This window comes from Nelumbo nucifera, chromosome 2, assembly GCF_055504915.1.
Source record: "Nelumbo nucifera cultivar China Antique chromosome 2, China Antique-T2T, whole genome shotgun sequence".
Lineage (NCBI taxonomy): Eukaryota > Viridiplantae > Streptophyta > Magnoliopsida > Proteales > Nelumbonaceae > Nelumbo > Nelumbo nucifera.
The window spans coordinates 30,702,641-30,709,397 of record NC_142650.1 but is presented as its reverse complement, the minus strand read 5'-3'; positions in this window follow the sequence as shown (position 1 = coordinate 30,709,397).

Sequence of the window (6,757 nt, the reverse complement as noted above, 5' to 3'; positions counted from 1 at the left end):
AGAGCAGGCTTGCTTTTAATTTTTATTTTATTTTAAGCTCCAAACAGGACAAACAATGGACCCCCACCATGTGCAAGGATTCCATCACACTCCAACAACACTCTTGCCTAATTCCTTCTTTCTTTTTCTCAAGTCATCTCCAACCCTTCTGGCCAGCTGAACCAACAAACAAAATTCCACTTAATTTAATCCAACAGCACCCATGAATCAACTCCAACTTTTCCATCCACTAGGTTGTTAATTCATCCCAACCAGTCAATCCATCTTGTCCTTTGTACAATGATTAGAGCTTCTTCAATTGATTAGAGAAACTTAATACACAAATGGTCTTTTGACGACTTCAAAAACCCCACCCATCAAGCACAAGGAGATACTTTTCACTGGCTTTCTCTTGACACTTAAAGTTGTTGCTCAATTAAATTAGTTCAGCTCTGCCCCAGAAATCCTGATTATGATCTGCGAATCTAGATTTTATATTGCAGAGCTATTCCTTAACACAAAAGCTAGATGATATCATAGTTGGGCTAAATGACACAGAGAAGCTCAAAATCCTAAATTCAATCATGTATGTCAGAACAATAGGATGCAAGTCTGAACTCAACCAACAAATCCTAGAAATCCTTCCTGATTTTCTGCTTCATTAAACCCTAATTTGATTGATTAGTAGACAGTTTCATAACCTAGATTTATTAAATCATATAATCAAACAGACAAAACCATTTAATAAACACATGTATATGGCATTTAAACCTACTAAAACTCACATGTTAGGCTCCAGCTCTTGCTTTAGGAAGTATCATTGAGACTGAACATTTAAATTTGTAGGTTTCCAAATTAAAATTTTTTACTGCATTTTGGCCTAGGTGTGAACTGTGAACCCAAGACCAAATGCTGATGCCCTTCAATGACTCCATTTTCCATATCTATTATGTTGGTGTCCATGGTGGTTCTCAGATACACATCTAAGAGTAGGTATTTTCCGGAAAAACAAAAGCTAATTTATTAATTATTATATCGATTCTACATAAACAAAAGCCATGGAAGGGGCCTCATTCAATATGTGTTCCAGGTAGAGAGAATCCTCTTGTTCAAAGGATTTCTTAAGGGGTTGAAAGAGCTGACCCAACTGTTGGAATATTTTCATATCGTCAATTATATATTCATTAGCCTTTACAGGTTTATCTAATATTTATTAATTTTTTTAATTGTTAAGTAGGAGAATGGGGCCCTATATTAATTTTATCAAAATTCTCAGTAAAAATTAATCAAAATTGTAGATGGGCTTATGGGTTATGACTTATGAGCCTTACAATGTGTTTGGTTGTAATGTAATTTTATTTGCACTAGTACAAATGTATGGGAGTGCAAATGAAAAAAAATATATAAATTCTCCTTTAATTTTATTTTGGATTTTACTTTATTTTGCTTCATGTCTTAATTTATTTTATTTATACTACAATCAAACAAAATAAGCTAAAATTTGAAACAAAAATAAGTTAAAATTTACATTCAAATCATTTGCACAGCCATAATTTCATATCACTACAAATTTATTTGCATTGCAACCAAACACAGGCTTACGTTTTATCAAAATTTTGCATTCCTTTTCAAATGTATTGAGATCTGTTTCGTATACGTCTTGGTTTGCCCGCACAAATGTAGTGCATGCTGAAATTGGCCCAGATAACTTCCCGTTGGGCCTCATAAATGGTAGGTCCTGAACTCCTGATGTCTAAACTAAAACATTTGACACAAAAGAAATTGGGAAGGAATTTATGATTCTATAGTCTATACTATATAAATTTGTATTATATAAAGTGAATCTTTGTCTTAAGTTTTTCATAAAAGTTAAAACCAAATATCATATATATATATACATATATAATATGTTAGATATTTATTTTTTGCATGTGCATAGCATTTATTCTTATATTAGTCTAAAAATCAAGCAAAAAAGTACATCTCTTTCAAAAAAAATGACGTTGTATTGTTGGGATTTGTACCCGGGTCTCTCACATGAGATCCAATTATCCTAACCAATTTTTTTTGGTATTAATTATTCGCCTTTGCCCCACAAGGGCCATAATTCAATTCCCCTTGGCATAGTACAGCATTTTTCTAGCAACATTAATACTCTTCTCAAGGGTGGTGAGAGCTGATAGCAGGGCTCCAAACTGCATACCGTCTGGGGTTGCTTAATTTATGTGTCAACCGAGCCACCACTCTATTGGCTATAATGATATGCCGCTTACAAATAAGGTTCAAAATTTTGTCACTTATCAGGACATATTGGATGGATCGCACATTGTATCGGCCTGATCCCGATAAATATTAAGTTTTTTTAAATTTTAATATTTTCAGGGGGGTAGGCCTTGCTAAGACTGCCCCCTGTAAAATTTTGAATAAAAATAAAACTAAGAAAAAGGTTTTGTATTGTTTAAACTCCCTATAAATACCTTCTGATGGAGCTCAGAGACTCTTCGCACATGCCTAACCACATTGACAATACAGCCACACATTGGGAATATCTATCTTATCATCCAAGGGGACAAAGGGGAGATGTTCCCAACACATTGGTTATATCCTGTTGGTAGATGTGTGAGAAAAGTTGTTAGTAGGAGGTCCGGAGTCGAGTGTATCAATATTTTGATCAATAATCATGGCGGAAAGAAAGACCGAGTTCCAAAAATTCATTGTTATCTGGCATTGACCGTAATGCTAGCTAGGCCCATGTAATGGTGGGTCCTAATCTTTAAGAAATGCAACACGTGGTAAGTTATGACCTAATAGGGACCAAGATCCATCTAATGTAGGGCTACAAATGGATGGGATCGAATTAGGGTAATACCTAGATCCGAATTAGATCCCTTTCTAACGAAATCTTATCCATTGGATTCGGATCAGACTTGGACTGAGTTTGAATATTTGGATAAGGGTTCGACTATGATGCCAGAAAGACATGATACCGGAAATACTTATAATCAATCAATTGGTATCATATAAGTGATAACCAATCAATTCAATTCTATTTAGAATTCATAGAGGTTTTGATTGGTCAAAACCTTTCTGATATCATATATTTTTGACATCATAGATTTTCTCAAAAGTCGTTAACTAAGATGAGAAAAATCTGTTATGCTGGAAAGACATGATACCAGAAGTAGGGGTACTTCGGACTTAATCTCATTTTAATACCTAAATTTCAAAATGTGCCATTGTAATACTTGAATTTCTGAAAACTGCCAATTTAATCCATAATTGTTAACTATCGTTAAGCGGCCTGTAAAAGGGCAGAAGTATCATCTAATTTTCATTATCAACAAACCATGTTGAACTCAATTTATCCTAAATCTTTTCTTTCTCTCCCATACAAAGAACAACAACAACATTTTTGCCTTTATTTTTCTTATTTTTTCTATTTCAATGGCCTTTCTGATTAGTGAATAAATTCAGTTTTTTTTTAATAAGATTATCTGTTTGAGAATGACAAGAACTACAAAAAGCAAATTAAAATCCATTGGGGAAACATTTTTCAGATTCTGGTTGTAAACAATGGTGGATTTGGGACTCTATTCACTGCTACCCTGGTTTGGTCTCAAGTCTTCTAAAAGGTACATTTAGAATTTTGAAATGTTACAAATTGTGTGTGACATCATGTGCATCAAATAACTGATAGGCTGCTAAAAATGAGTACTAAATTGATAGTTTCGGGAGTTCAGGTACTGCATTAGCATATTTTAAAATTCGGACACTAAAGTGAGACTAGCTCCAAAGATACAAGATACTAATCTACAATTGCCCTTTTAATAAATACTACCTATTTTGGGCTCAGATCTTTGGGCTGGACCCATTTAAAATTTAACAAAAGTCTAACCTGAGTCCAACCAAGTTGCACCCCTAACTGGAAGAGCTTTGGCCAATCAAAACCCTCCATGGTTTTAATAAATTGCTTATCCCTCACATGATACCGATCCATTGGTTAAAACCTGTTTTGATATAGTACATCATGCAAAAATAAATAAATAAATAAAATAAAGACTTGAAAATAACTTCAATGAAATTTGAATGGATGAACCTACGACCAATGTTAGAAGTATCACATGATGGTGTCAGTGCATATCATACGATAAGTTTTGGTTTTTAAACCCACCTGATGATGTGCATTTTGGTAGCTCCTCGGCTAGTAGGTGACTTGGATGCCTGCCTAAATAATTCCTACCTAAAAGGTGGCTTAGACGCCTAGCTGAATGGTGACAAGCTGGAGAAGTGGCTCTGATGCCTAGCTAAATGGTGATGAGCTGGAGAAGCGCCTTTGATGCCTAACTGAATGGCAACGAGCTGGAGAGATGGCTCTATTGCCTAGCTAAATGGTAACGAGCTGGAGAGGTGGCTCTAATGCGACCTGCAAGGAAATAATGTCAGAGTAATCGGGTTGCTTTACCTGAGGTGGGCACTCCGCTGCTTAAGTTAGCAAATCAGAGATTTTAAGATAGTTAAATGTGAGAGAGCTAGAGAGCTGCGATAACTAACTTACACATCTCCCCTGGAGTTGGAGGTAAGGCCTTTATATAGGCATTGTTTGGTGTAAGCATCACGCAACACGTCCAAAATCTCCGGGAGGACGTGCCTAACTACTCCGAAGTCCTCGGAGGTAGTTGTGCATGTAGGCCAATCTTTGCGCCTTACTCGATTTCTCCCAAAACATTCGGTGTGAGAGCTGACTTCCGAGAGAGACCCGGGAGTGATGGGATGCATGCAGAAATCCACGGCAAGCATGTCTCGTAGATCGCCAGGTCAGCGCTAGTGGCAGGTTGCCAGTTTGGCGGTGGAGGCAGGTCGCCAGGTCGGCTGTGAAGGCAGGTCGCTAGGTCGATGACAGTTCCAGGTCGCTAGCTGGGACTCTATCATCTTGGCTAAGGCAAGTTGTCGCCTAGGTGGTTCTGGGTGTCACCCAGTTGTTCCGAGATGCCATGTGTCATGATGTTAGTGGAGGGGCAAATCTGCCCTCATCAATTGCCCCCCACTCCCGAGCTGAGATCAGCTCAACGAAGGGAGTAGATTTGTACTTCGTTGTAGGTCCCTAGGCCTGTTACCAACATATTTTGAGGTCGGCTTAGGGGTCCTTGATGCTGAAGGCAGTTTGGCTTCCCCTTGTGATATGTGCGTCAATGTTGGAATTTAAATAGCGGGTCGGTGTTACGACTGCACTGTGTCATTCCTCTAAGGTGCTGGTCATCTACCCCTACGATAAGCCACAAGGAGCTCAACCAACGAGTGCAGATTTACTAACTGCAGGTTGCCAGCTCGCATGGGAACCTTGAAAGGTTCAACCCGCAAGGGTGACTACAGTCCGTTGGCCGCTGACTCCGTGGGAGCCACGGAGGGCTCGACCTGTAGGGGAACCTCGCGAACAGGGCTGACAAGGCTCGTCCGGGCTGATTACATGTGTCGCCAAGTTGGCGGAAGCAGGTCGCCAGTTCGGAGGCAGGTCTCTAGGTCACTAGGTCGTCAGAATTTTGGCAGTCTAGTTTTTCTCTCAGCACCTCAGCCTATAGACACCTCATCACCTCGACAAGACTGTCCTGCGAGGGCGACTCCACAACCTGCTAGCCATCAACTCCCACGTAAAGCATGGAGGGCTTGATCTGCGCCGCGACCTCACAGTTTGTTGGCTATCAACTCCTACGGGAACTACAAAGGGCTCAACCTGTGGGGTGGCCTCACATTCTATTGGTCGTCAACTCTCTCAAAAAATACATAGAGCTCGACATATGGAGGTGGCCTCACATTTAGGGAGATTCTGTCAGGGCAAGACTACGAGAACTCGTCTAGGCTAATCATTTTGCTTCTAACTCCCCTAGGGGGTTCTTTCGATCGAGCACTGTTGTTGTTGCTTGAAGATGTCATTACTTGAGGCTCAGAGAATCAGGTGAGAAAATAGCCTTTTGTAGCGTTTCCCACAGACAACGCCAATTGATGATGCGCATTTTGGCAGCTCCCAGGCTAGCAGGTGACTCGAATGCCTTGCTGAATAATTCCTACCTGGAATGTGGCTTGGATGCCTAGCTGAATGGTTCCTACTTGGAAGGTGTCTTAGAGGCCTAGCTGAATGGTGACGAGCTGGAGAGGTGGCTCTGATGCCTAAATAAATGGTGACAAGCTGGAGAAGTGGCTCTGATGCCTAAATGAATGGTGACGAGTTGGAGAGATGGCTTTGTTGCCTACTTGAATGGTGACGAGCTGGAGAGGTGGCTCTAATGCGACCTGCAAGGAAACAATGTCAGAGTGCTCGGGTTGCTTTACCCGGGGTGGGCACTCTGATGCTTAAGTTAGCGAATAAGATATTTTAAGATAGCTAAACGTGAGAGAGCTAGAGAGCTGCGAGAACTAACTTACGCATCTCCCCTGGAGTTGGAGGTAAGGCCTTTATATAGGCATTGTTTGGCGTGAGCATCACGCAACACGTCCGGGATCTCTGGGAGGACGTGCCTAACTGCTCCAAAGTCCTCGGAGGTAGTCGTGCACGTAGGCCAATTTTTGCACCTTACTCGGTTTCTCTCAAAACATTTGGTGTGAGAACTGACTTCCGAGAGACCCGGGAGTGATGGGATGCATGCAGAAATCCACGGCAAGCACGTCTCGTAGATCGCCAGGTCGGCGCTAGAGGCAGGTTGCCAAGTCGGCACAAGGGGCAGGTCGCTAGGTCGGCACTAGGGGCAGGTTGCCAGGTCGGCACCAGGGGCAAGTCGCCAGGTCG